The 13,698-nt window shown below is 33.2% G+C and overlaps 1 protein-coding gene across 2 annotated transcripts in view; it reads left to right on the forward strand.

The window, feature by feature from the left end:
• LOC127731750 (alpha-(1,3)-fucosyltransferase 7-like) overlaps nt 1-13,698 on the forward strand; it is a 637,348-nt gene that overhangs the window by 45,475 nt on the left and 578,175 nt on the right. The window lies entirely within an intron of this gene.

Raw genomic sequence — 13,698 nt, forward strand, 5'->3', positions numbered from 1 at the left:
TCTAAATTAAAAAAATACTTCGTAGATTTTTCACCTTCCTCTGCCCATTTAATTTTTGCTCTAATTTTCGCAGATTCTGTCAAATTTGTATAAATATCCTTAATTTCGCGTTCAATTTCGGTTATTCTAGAATTGATGATATTTGTTTTTTCCTCTACCAATTTTAATGCTTCAAGTCGTTTTTCTAGTTGTTTAATGTGATTGTTATTATATAAGCGATTTAGTGTTTTACTAACATCAATTGTTAGAAATTTTATTTTACTTTTGGCTATATCCCACCATTCTTGTATATCATTATATTTGTCTTTACTATTTTTCCATCCTTCCCAAAAGACTTTAAAGGCATTTGAAAACTGTTCAGATTTAATTGTATTTAAATTCATAATCCACATACCCGGCCCTCTTTCTATATCATCTAGCTTAATTTTTGATGTAACTATTTCGTGATCACTAAACGGGAAATGTGATATACGAGTGTTAAATATTTTACTATTCAAAGATTTGCTGCAGAAAATAAAATCAATACGAGACTTCGAGTTTCCTCTCTGAAACGTATAACGTTTTGTATCTGGAAATCGAGATCTCCATACATCATCTAATTCATATCTCAACAAAAGATTTTTTAATTCTGTTGTACCGACGTCATTATTTTGATGTGATGGCATTCTGTCTAGTTTTTTGTCTAAAGTACAATTAAAGTCTCCTAATAATACGGTGTAGTGTTCAACGCTATCATCGTCATACATTTTATTTAAATTACGCAAATTTTCGTAAAAAGTCTTTCTATCGGAACCGTTGTTCGGTGTATATACATTAACAATATGATATACAGCATTATCTCTTTTTATGTCACACATTTGACATCTTCCGTTTTCATCGTGATTAGTAAAAGTTACATTTTCGGAAAATTTCTTTTGCAAAAAAAAGGAATACCACTCCCCTTGAATCAGAAGTTCCACAATTCCAAACGGATTCACCTCCCCCAAATTTTTTCCAGTCATTACCCCAGTTATCAATATCACATTCCTTAATACAGAACGTGAGTAATATGCAACGAAAGTGATGACGGACGGAAGGACGCAAAGATGAGTGCATTTTACCACCAACTGATTGAGTGGAATAATAACGAAGGTTCCTATTTTACTGCACCAGGTGCGCATATCGACAATCAATGTGTTCTCAGTTTTTTTGATGCCAAAATATTTAAAATCCAAAATTTAATTCGAACGATGAAGAGCTAATAGAATCAAAAGGGACGAAGAGGTTAAGAACCAGAGCTATACATGAGGGAGATATATTCCTTAATTTGAAATGATTTCCAAAATTTTAAAACAACAATTTTCAATAAAACAACATCCGTATGTTTATGCTTGTGCCGAAGTACTGACTACTGTGAGGGTGATACCCTCTTGGAGATATACTATTACTAATTGAACATTTACTGGATGCGGATATCAAAAGTGATTATATTATTTTTCTTTTAATTTAGGAAGCCAATATGTAAAAAAACAAAATGTCGTGTCAGCTTGCAGCTGAACTGACTCTTGTTATCTACAAAGGTATGAACTTTTTAGAACTTGAATCTCAGTACAGTTCTTTCGTCAAGCAAAGAAAGCCATATTTGATAGAAACACAAAGAGCTCCCTAATTTTGTCTTCAACGTCACGACCACAATCGTATGTTGCTTTTCCATTAATTTAAAAGTAGATGAAAAGACAATCAAGGAATCCACATGGATTGCTTTGTCAGCAAGTCGAGAGCCAACATTTTAATTAAATGTTCCTTTCTACATTTTGAAAAAAAAATGTATAATACAGACTTCCGTACGAACGACATTTTATGAAGTATTTTATTGGGTTACATGGAGATCTAAAGTTAAGATTCCACAATACAACATAATTGAGAGTTTAGACATAGAATAGTCATAAATAGAACAACCGAAACCGCCGCAGATCAATAGACTAATTTCATATTACCGACTTTTGACTCCGGATTATATAATTTTTCGACAAGTTACCTTTTCTGTGGTTGGACATCCTGGTACTCAGTCAGGTAAGAGCAACCAAAATAAGTAAAATGAAACATGTAATTGGTGCAATTGGAGGAGAAAGTTTACTGTTTTCCGATGATTTTGTCGTGTAAAGAAAATATAAAGCAGTTAATTTCCCCCAAAAATTGAACCGATTAAAAGCTTGATTTAACTTTTCTTTACCTTTCTCTTACTTGACTTCGTACCAGGATGTCCTACCACAGAGAAGGTAACCTGTCAAAAAATGTAAAATTCGGAGTCAAAAGTCGGTAATATGAAAATGCCATAGAGAATAGCACTCTTGATTTTGGTACCATTGCATAATTCACGAACCTTTCACTAACAGACAAAAGTTATCATTTAAATAATGTCATTTCCGAAAAACTAGCCTCTAGTTGTCGAAAACTAATACGTTCGTTATTTTTGACTCGACAGGGGACTAATTTACAGGTCCATATCAATTAAAACCAAACATTGCTTTCACTTACTCGTCTGTTATGTATTATAATGCCCTGTTACAATATATCAAAACACACTGTTGATGCCTAACATATAAATATAATAGCCAAGAATTAAAACGACCTGAAGGAAATCGCTTTATCCACCCAAGGTCGGGTTTTACTGAGCATTTGCAATCTCAGTTTTGAAATGAGCAACGCGACGGGTGCTACATGTGGAGTAGGATCTGCTTACCCTTCTGGAGCAGACATTACCTCTGGTGTTTGGTGGAGTTCGTATTGCTCAGTCTTTAATTTTCTGTATTGTGTTTTTTTGTACATCTGGTAGTTTATCGTTTGTTTGCCAAGTCATTGTCATTCTGTTTTTGACTTATGAGTTTGAATATCCCTTTGTTATCTTTCGCCTCTCTCTTATAGTTCACAAATATGTGTACAATAGGTGTGCATACCAAGTTATATTAAAAAACATTTCATACAGATTCTGGTGTTAACATCACGTTTGTCTTTGACACTATCATAAGGTATGCTGCAGACCAAAACTTTTGAAGCCAAACATAAAACGTGTAAGTCGCAAGAATTCAAACGGCCTAGATAGAACCATCCAATCCGCCAGAGGTCGTGTTTTACGGAGAAGTTCCAACCTTGGAGTATATTCATCTAATTTATGATCCGGAAAAGTACACACAAAATATATCGTGTTGTTCCTGTAAGTACTGTACTGGATATTGACAAAGTTCATTGAAAACTGAAATACTGAAAGAGGCATATTTCCTTACCCACAGTATGTTATTCTGTTCAAGTCCTATCCCAACCAAGTTTTTAAACTTCCAAAGTGTGTTATGTTTTCTAAGATAATAGTAAACAAGATAATAAATAGATAATACACCTCAATTTGTGCATTTTATCATTTTATGTTTATAATGTGTTGTAAGTAATATCTCATTCATCACAGAACAGCATAATTTATTTATTTCTAATCAAATTTATCCAGAATGCATCGTTGTTTTAAAAGCTGGTGGAAACCTGGAAGCACAGGAAGTTGATTCCAAATGATGATGTACACTTCCACATTGGCCAAATCGTGCCGTATCTAAATCATGGGCAAAGTCAGAAGTCAAATGTTTACCAATGCTATTCCATATCCAATCACTTCCAAGATGTGCTGTTGCTGCTGACCAATAACTGCCATCTGAAAAGATGTTATTTAGTTGTATATTATATCTATTACCTTATACTGTTAATGTCACAGCAGACCAACATATGTAGAAGAAAACATATTATGTAGTTGTATATTTTGAATCCCAAATGTAGTGAATGTCACAGACGAACACATTCTGTAGATGTAAAGATATTATATAGTTTTGTATTGCTAATCCAAAATGACGACACCAATTTCATAGAAGTACACAGTCTGTAGATGTAAAGATATTATATAGTTCTGTATTGTTAATCCTATGCTGCCAATGTCACATTAGAACAAAATCTGTAGATGTAAAGCTATTACATAGTTACACAATGTTTATCCCAATGCTTCTAATGTCACAGAAAACAAAATACTATATTATTGTCTGATTGTCTCTCGTACTTTGTTATACTGTCTAGGACATGATTATGTTATTTACTAGATTAAATAGCAATAACGGCTTGCAACTGAAATATGGGTTAATAAATCGATTGGTATGGACGTTGGATAAATCGATTGTGTGCAGTTATTTTCCATCGATTTCTCTGTGGTTCACGTTTTCTATGTTTGTCTTTTCTGTGTAATGTTTAAGCATGTACATAACACTACAGGGAGATAACTCTGTAAAAATCAGCTGAACGTTTTAATTCACGTTCTATTGTTAAGGAAATATTAAGCTTTTCAATGATCAATATTAGTGTTTGTCAAACTGCTATATATCCAATGAAATTTTTCCGATAAAGTGTGTAATTCAAGTTTTTTGAAATTTTGATATTTTTGTCAAAGGGTCAAAGTAAACATTTTGTCAAAATTTTATGAAAATTAAACGAACCAAATTAATTTTAGTCAAGGTGTTTGGTACCACATTAAATGACTTGTTTTCCCTCTTCTCTGTTTCCTTTGTAATGTTTTGTCTATCTACTTCGACTTGTGTCATTCCTGATGATGGTAAACCCAGTATCATACTTCCACTTGTGTCATTCCTGATGAAGGTAAATCCAGAAAAGCGCACCCAAATGCATGAAATATTGAAAGGATTATATTTTCATTTACAGATAGATTTCTGATATCAACAGTCAATTGAAAAGATCATTATAATTATTTTTGAAGTATGTCGCAAATGAAGTAAGGGACCAGCGTGATCAATCCGATTTCTTACCGCGACGAAGAAGGGGCAAATACAATGTATAATAATATCATCCGTGAATGAATTTGGACCTTGTGTGTTGATTGCAGATATCTAACATTAATTAAAAGATGATCAGTTTGACACATCCTCAATGTAAAGGGAAGCATTAATGAGAATCGGAAGATACCAAAGGGATATTCAAATTAACTCATAAGTCATAAAACAACGAAAATACATACAATAGTCTACAAAACAACATAAAAAACTAAGACTATGCAACACAAACCCCTTCAAAATCAGGGCTGATCTATGGTGCTCCGGAAGGGTAAATAAATGAACATGTAAAGTGTTGAAAATATAACAAGTATGGAAAATCAAGATATATGTAACGAATCACATCTACGTTATTTGGTCTCTGGTAGATAGTTGTTTCATTGGCCATTATACTACTTCTTCTTATTTTTGCATTTAATGGACATATATGAATTCTCAAGATATCTAGTTTGATCAAATAAGGGACCAGTAGACATTTAAAACTAAATTTTTTTTTGAAAACAAATACTAGTAAAACTTATCGTTCACTTATAACTCGTAACTTTTATTGGTGAAAAGGTTGTAGCTTTATTAAAGAAGACATCTAATATATGGAAAATTTAACCGTTACTAATTAATGCATTGTAATGGAATGATATAGTGTTTACATTTGATGCAAAAAGACCAGTTTGATTGACCCAAAATCTCATAATATAATATATAGCACACTAAAACGTCTATCCAAATTACAAAAAATCATAAAGAAACAATTTACAATGGATTGACTCGTTATACTGTATCAATATTTCATGTGTATTATAGAATAGACGCCATCTAATCAAATACCAAGATGATCTCCGATGAATTCCGTATGTCACATGACCTAATGTAAACGTATAAATATAACAAGTTTGAGCTTTCTAAAAAGCTGTGGACTGCTTCGCTCTATCCTAATTTAAGGTAATATGTGTGCATGTGGTTGTTGATTTAGTATAGGAAATTTGGTATTTTTAGTTATTGATTGATATAAAATGGATGTCTTAGACTTGGAATATCAATTTTTGTATATACATATTCAGATGAACTTTTCTGAAATTTTAAACTGGCTGTTCAGTGTTTAGTTGTCAATGTGTTTTTGTGGAGTGTGGTTTTCTAGTTCTTTCAGCTGGTCATTGACTTGCGACTTTGATTGCTAGTTCTGTATATAAATTATTTAGATATATATATGATTGTTTAGGTATGTTGATTAAGAGTAACATGATTTCGAGTGATGAAGACAATAACAATGAAAACCAAAGAGTAAACAAAGACTTGTACAGCCAAAAGATATTTACAACAGTTAAAATAAATAAGAAACAGCAATAAATACTTAGTTTCGGTGAAATGATGTTGTTCTACTTTACGAATGTGCGTTATACACCCATTCTTTTAAAATTGTGTTTACTTTACTTGTTGACAATTAAAACATTTACAAATAGACACGACGCTGGAGGTTTGCTCCTCTGGAGGTGTGCTTAGATAGGCAGAAGTTATAAAATACAGATTATGCATTTTTGTTAACATTGTATAGGAACATTGTTTAGCTAAACAAATCGTGCATATTGCAGATTAACAAAGCAAATAAACACGTATTAATAATTGATATTTCAATATTGAATTTCAGTGTGCAATATATGCATAATAAAACGAACACAAATTAATGACAGTTGATCGGAACTGAAATACACATAGTTAATTTTCCGGCATTTGATGTTTTATCCTGAGACGAGAAAAGTCTGTAATTCTTTATCGCATTTAAGCCAATAGATGTTGCTATATCTCAGTCGCATCATAAAGCAACCAATCAGGATCTATATGTGATAAGTAATTATTTCAAGATGGCGTGTTTATCGACTGAAACTAATAACTCCGCACTGTGATGCGAAGCAAATACACAAGCAAGTACGTGCAATAATGACGATTTGTCTTGGTCTGTTTGATTTCATATAATAAAAAAAAAATTGTAAATCGTCGTTTCACTATTATTTTAATGATTCCCCGTTATCGTTTTTACCTCATTTGGCATTGGTAATGCATGACCACATACATTTTTTATACGACCGCAAAAAATAATGTGGCCGTATACTTGTATATCGATGTCGTCGTCTCCGAAGAAAGTTCGTTTCCAAACAATAACTTAAGTATAAATGTATGGATCTCAATGAAATTCTACCACAAGTTTCCATACCACTAAAGAAAGCTTGGGATTGATTTTAAAGGGTATAGCCCTATTTTAGGGGTTATAGCCCTAACCGTTTAAGAATTGTGGGCCAGAAAGGGGTCAAAAGCAAACATTTTTCTGGTTTCCGGACAATAACTTTAGTATGAGTGTATGGATTGTATGAACATTTTACCACAAGGTTCCATACCATAAAAGGAAGGTTGGATTTAATTTGGTGGTTATGGCCGTATCCGCTGGGGTTTGAATAATCCTCAATTATTGGGGTTCTTTGATATGCTTAATCTTATCGTGTAATTCGAATTTTGATTTTGGGCCCATTTTTCAAATTGGTCTACATCAGGGTCCAAAGGGTACAACAATTAACTTTGATTGGTATCAATATGCAGAATCAAATAGTGTATTTAGATTTTGGTTTTGTGGCCCATTTTTCAACTTTACCCGAGGGAACAGGCAATACTATTAATATAACAATGTATATATAAGAGGCATTACAAATTGACAATCCATCAGAACAAGTATTTTCGCTTAACATTAAATGTGACCAAATACTGAATTCACCAAAACCTGTAACAACACTAGCAAGAGGAACAGGAACAAACAGTTGCACGCGTTATACCCAACTTGTTTTAGACATTAACCGACAATTCCATCCTCAGTGGGTAAAAGAATTTCACAGTCACGTCAAACAGCAAGTGACTGCCCGGCAGATATTACAATTGCCTACAGTACATCAACTCATTACATATAAAGTTCCAAACCAAATACCAAATAATTCCATAATGCAGAAGCTTGAAAACAGGTAATGGACAAGATCAAAGAAGCCAGGTTATTTAATTTCATTTTCAGATATATTGATGATGTTCTTTCCATTAACAATCCGAACTTTTCTGATTGGGTTCCATTAATATACCCAACAGAACTAGAAATTAAAGAAACAGCAGACATGGCTTCCTCCGCCTCATTTTTAGACTTATACCTCGAATTTGACATACACAGTCATCTCAGTACCATAATCTATGACAAATGAGACGAACTTAATTTTGAAATTATCAATTTTTCCCACCTTAGTAGCAATATACCAACTTCACATGCATATGGGATATACATTTCCCAACTTATTCGGTTTTCAAAAGCTTGCAGCTCCTACTCAGACTTTGTAAAACGTCACCAGTGTCTGAGCAGAAAGTTGATGAACCAGGGGTATGTCAAAGAACGTCTCGTCCTTTTTCTAAAAAAGTTCATCGGAAGGTACCAAGACCTTGTTGATAAATATTCCATATCAACTTCACAAATAATACAAGTATATATTATGCGTACTGACGTTGTTTATCATCTTAATAACAAGTTATAATATTCTTTTCTCTGTACTTATGTATCCCGTCATACTTTGAACGACAAAATTATTTTATTTTATTAATATTACTTTTACTGTAAAGTCTGTTTTTTGTGATATACATTTGACGTGACTCTGTACTTATGTATTTCGTCATACTTAGAACGACACAATTATTGTATGTCTACTGTGCGAATTTCAAACGCGCGATTTTACGCCAGTACTTAAAACCTTCCATCCTTTATGGGTGGATTTTAAATAGATAAATTAAATCGTATAATAAAAAAGCAAAATGAGGATGTTTAATTTGATATATGCCTTTTTGTGCTTCTTCGTTACATTTGTTTGTTTTTGCATGATTAAGATGGTAACACAATGTTGACTGCTGTACCCCTATTTTTGACATTTTTACCTATTGTGTCTGTTTGTTTTGTTCACGCATCGTTGTCAATATAATGGAATTTGATGCGACTGTCATACAAGTGAGAGGTTTAGCTAGCTATTCAATCAGGTTCAATCCACCATTTTCTACATAAGAAAGTGCCTGTACCAAGTCAGGAATATGACAGTTGTTATCCATTCGTTTGATGTGTTTGAGCTTTTGATTTTGCCATTTGATGAGGGACTTTCCTTTTTGAAATTTCCTCGGAGTTCAGTATTTTTGTGATTTTTTTGCCAGGTTGCTGATTCTGCCTTTTTTTTGCCCCAGAACAAGAACAACTATCAAATCACTCCTAAAAATATAGACTCCGAAATATGTAAGAAAACATTCATACTCAGTAGTTTACTACATGTGGTATATAAATATCAAAGCATCGTTGATAATGAAACTAGGACCTGCTACATCAGACATCCACACAGAAGAATTTTCAGACAAATATCACATTCCTTAATACAGAACGTGAGTAATATGCAACGAAAGTGATGACGGACGGAAGGACGCAAAGATGAGTGCATTTTACCACCAACTGATTGAGTGGAATAATAACGAAGGTTCCTATTTTACTGCACCAGGTGCGCATATCGACAATCAATGTGTTCTCAGTTTTTTTGATGCCAAAATATTTAAAATCCAAAATTTAATTCGAACGATGAAGAGCTAATAGAATCAAAAGGGACGAAGAGGGTAAGAACCAGAGCTATACATGAGGGAGATATATTCCTTAATTTGAAATGATTTCCAAAATTTTAAAACAACAATTTTCAATAAAACAACATCCGTATGTTTATGCCTGTGCCGAAGTACTGACTACTGTGAGGATGATACCCTCTTGGAGATATACTATTACTAATTGAACATTTACTGGATGCGGATATCAAAAGTGATATCAAATTGTGTTTACTTTACTTGTTGACAATTAAAACATTTACAAATAGACACGACGCTGGAGGTTTGCTCCTCTGGAGGTGTGCATAGATAGGCAGAAGTTATAAAATACAGATTATGCATTTTTGTTAACATTGTTTAGTAACATTGTTTAGCTAAATAAATCGTGCATATTGCAGATTAACAAAGCAAATAAACACGTATTAATAATTGATATTTCAATATTGAATTTCAGTGTGCAATATATGCATAATAAAACGAACACAAATTAATGACAGTTGATCGGAACTGAAATACACATAGTTAATTTTCCGGCATTTGATGTTTTATCCTGAGACGAGAAAAGTCTGTAATTCTTTATCTCATTTAAGCCAATAGATGTTGCTATATCTCAGTCGCATCATAAAGCAACCAATCAGGATCTATATGTGATAAGTAATTATTTCAAGATGGCGTGTTTATCGACTGAAACTAATAACTCCGCACTGTGATGCGAACCAAATACACAAGCAAGTACGTGCAATAATGACGATTTTTCTTGGTCTGTTTGATTTCATGTAATAAAAAAAAAATTGTAAATCGTCGTTTCACTATTATTTTAATGATTTTATGTGGGAAGAATCAGTCAACGGAAGGGATTTTAACGGTGGCTGTCTTGTTTCACTTTTAATATTGACATTTTTTTCTTTTTTAAGTACTGAAATGCTTAGCCCATGTACGCATGGGCTAAGCATTTCAGTACTAAAAAAAGTTAAGTTAAGGGTTAAATTGAAATCCACATGGATATGGAGTCAAATGAGTTTAATTGTTGACTTGCAAGCCAATAATAAATAATCGATGTTTTTGCGCTTATTTTGACAACATTGAATCAAAACGTACTACTAATAGTAAAATATTATTCTATAATTCCGCTTTTATAAATATTTGGAAAAAAAAAAGCAATCAAAATTTGATTTTTGTCAATGTCATAGGTAATGAATGCCCCTTGGAAGTGAGGGGTCTCGGTGGCCGAGTAGTCTAAGTAGTTACTATTGTAATCACTAGCCAGTCAACACTGAGGTTGTGAGTTCGAACCCCGCTCGTGCGGGTGCACTCGACTCCAATCTTAATTGAATAGGATTGTCAGTTTTCCTATCGAAGATCGGTGGTTTTCCCTAGGCACTCTGGCTTCCTCCACCAATAAAAACTGGCCACCACGAAATAACACCAAAAATCAAATCAAATCACCTTGGAAGTGGAAACGTTTTATAAATTCAGACTATTGAAATGAACAAAAAAATAACCAAAATGAATCATATAAATACCCAGATACCATTTTTGCGCCTGTCCCAAGTCAGGAGCCTCTGACCTTTGTTAGTCTTGTATCATTTTTGATTTAGTTTCTTGTGTATAAATTGGAGTTTAGTATGACGTCCATTATCACTAAACTAGTATACATATTTGTTTAGGGGCCAGCTGAAGGATGCCTCCGGGTGCGGGAGTTTCTCGCTGCATTGAAGACCCATTGGTGGCCTTCGGCTGTTGTCTGCTCTATGGTCGGGTTGTTGTCTCTTTGACACATTCCCCATTTCCATTCTCAATTTTATGTATATGCATTACAAACCAAATAGAATTGAATATGCTATAGGTTGCAATTCTGTAAATATAGACAATGCAATTGCCCATAGGAACTCCCTTTGCGGCTAAAACTTTGCCACTTTTACTGTGAAGTTTCGTGAAAAATTATATCTCAGAACGGAAAGTTGATATGCACTACTATTTTATTCAAAGGTCAAAATATAGGGCTGTGCGGCATATTTTCAACATATATATGCCCGGAACTTCTAAGAGTTTAAACTTATACTAAAATTCTATACTAGCCCTACCTCCATTTTTGGACCTCCTAAAAATTACATTTTAGGCGCTACCGTGTTTTTTCTATACTGGTAACATTCCCAAGTTATGAAACACAGATATCATATCTGGGAACCAGTACGATAACAAATTAACATATCTATGAATATTATATATCTCCCCAAAAGAGGTTTGACTTGTGAAACAGCTGTATTTACAAAGTGCAACCTATAAAACATTTAGTTAAACATTCTTACCAATATGCAGATGTCCAGGACCATGATGTAGAAAGTAACGCATGGTATGGCTCATTTCATTTTCGGAAACAAAGTCAATAAGTGAACCACAGTGACTTGTACAATAATTCTGAATGATAAAACTAAAGTTATTTCCGAAAGCAAAATCAATATAAATATAAAAACGAATGGAACGCTTCATTTTAATTTCATTTGTCAATATTTCAAAATTCAGGACTGGTTTGGACAAACGTCAATTATATTAAATTTTAGGAATTAATTAAATCATTAACAAATATAACAATTTCAATTAACACTTTTAAAAATATATAAACGTAATATATGAGGACTACTTAACCTTACAGAATGTAGAGCATTGTATCTCTTATAACTTTATTCTCACGTGAATATACCTTTGCATCATTCCAAGACATTGATACAGTTCCAAATAGGTAACAGAAGTTGTTATAGGAAATGTATCCCGTTGGACATCGACTGTGAAAGTTCAGGTAACAGCCTGCAAATTACATTACAATGAATAATGAAAATATTTACCAGTGTGCCCTGAGAATTGCTTTCGATTCTAGGACACTGTGTTCAAGAGCTTGTGGCTTCATGTTGTTCTTGTTAAAGGTTTTGTGGCTTGCCGTTTGTGTTATTGTTCTATTCATCTTCGAGTTAATGTTTCACAGTTTTGTTTCCTTAGTTTGTTTAACCCAAGAATTACCCATGCAAACTAATTTTAAAAATGCAACACCAAATTTGAATACCATTTAACGTATGGGCGTTTCAAGCATCCTTATTTTTTTTATAAAACAAAGTCCCATTTTAATATAGGAAATATCCTGTTAACAATTTTTGGTGAGAAAATAATAAAAAATCGTTTCATATATCCTTGTTTACTTTCATAACAGTAATTAAGCACGGATGTCAGTAAGACTTAATTTCGAAAATTGATAAAAGTTCTGTCCCGTTTTACTTAGACCATGTCCTTCAATTCGTTTTAAATAGCTGGAATTGTCAACTTTATTTTCACATTAATTGCCATCGATGAAGGATTACACTGCTGGTGGACTATTAGTACCCGATGGTACCATCAACGCAGTAGTCAGTGCATCGGCACTGACATAGTTTATTACAAACTTATCATAAATTTGTTGATAAATTAAATATTTATTAAGAAAAAAAGGTTTTAACTCACTCAGGTAAAGTTGACCTTAGATAAATTTAGCTAATTTTGTGTCCCTTTTTGTCATATAGTTATTCTTGTTTTTAGTTCTATACATCGCTGGCTTTCACATGTTTTTAGTTCTACACATCGTTGGCTTTCACATGTTTTTAGTTCTATATATCGTTGACTTTCCCATGTTTTTAGTTCTAAAGATCGTTGGCTTTCACATGGTTTTAGTTCTATACATCGCTGGCTTTCACATGTTTTTACTTCTATAGATCGTTGGCTTTCACATGTTTTTAGTTCTATACATCGTTGGCTTTCACATGTTTTTAGTTCTATACATCGTTGGCTTTCACATGGTTTTGCTTTTACGTGTTTTTAGTTCTATACATCGTTGGCTTTCACATATTTTTAGTTCTATACATCGTTGGCTTTCACATGTGTTTAGTTCTATACATCGTTGGCTTTCACGTGTTTTTAGTTCTATTCATCGTTGGCTTCGTTGGCTTTCACATGTTTTTAGTTCTATACATCGTTGGCTTTCACATGGTTTTTCTTTCACGTGTTTTTAGTTCTATACATCGTTGGCTTTCACATATTTTAAGTTATATACATCGTTGGCTTTCACATGTTTTTAGTTCTATTCATCGTTGGCTTCGTTGGCTTTCACATGTTTTTTGTTCTACACATCGTTGGCTTTCTCATGTTTTTAGTTCTACACATCGTTGGCTTTCACATGTTT

The sequence above is a fragment of the Mytilus californianus genome, unplaced genomic scaffold (genome assembly GCF_021869535.1).
Source record: "Mytilus californianus isolate M0D057914Y unplaced genomic scaffold, xbMytCali1.0.p SCAF_20, whole genome shotgun sequence".
NCBI classification, from domain to species: Eukaryota; Metazoa; Mollusca; class Bivalvia; order Mytilida; family Mytilidae; genus Mytilus; species Mytilus californianus.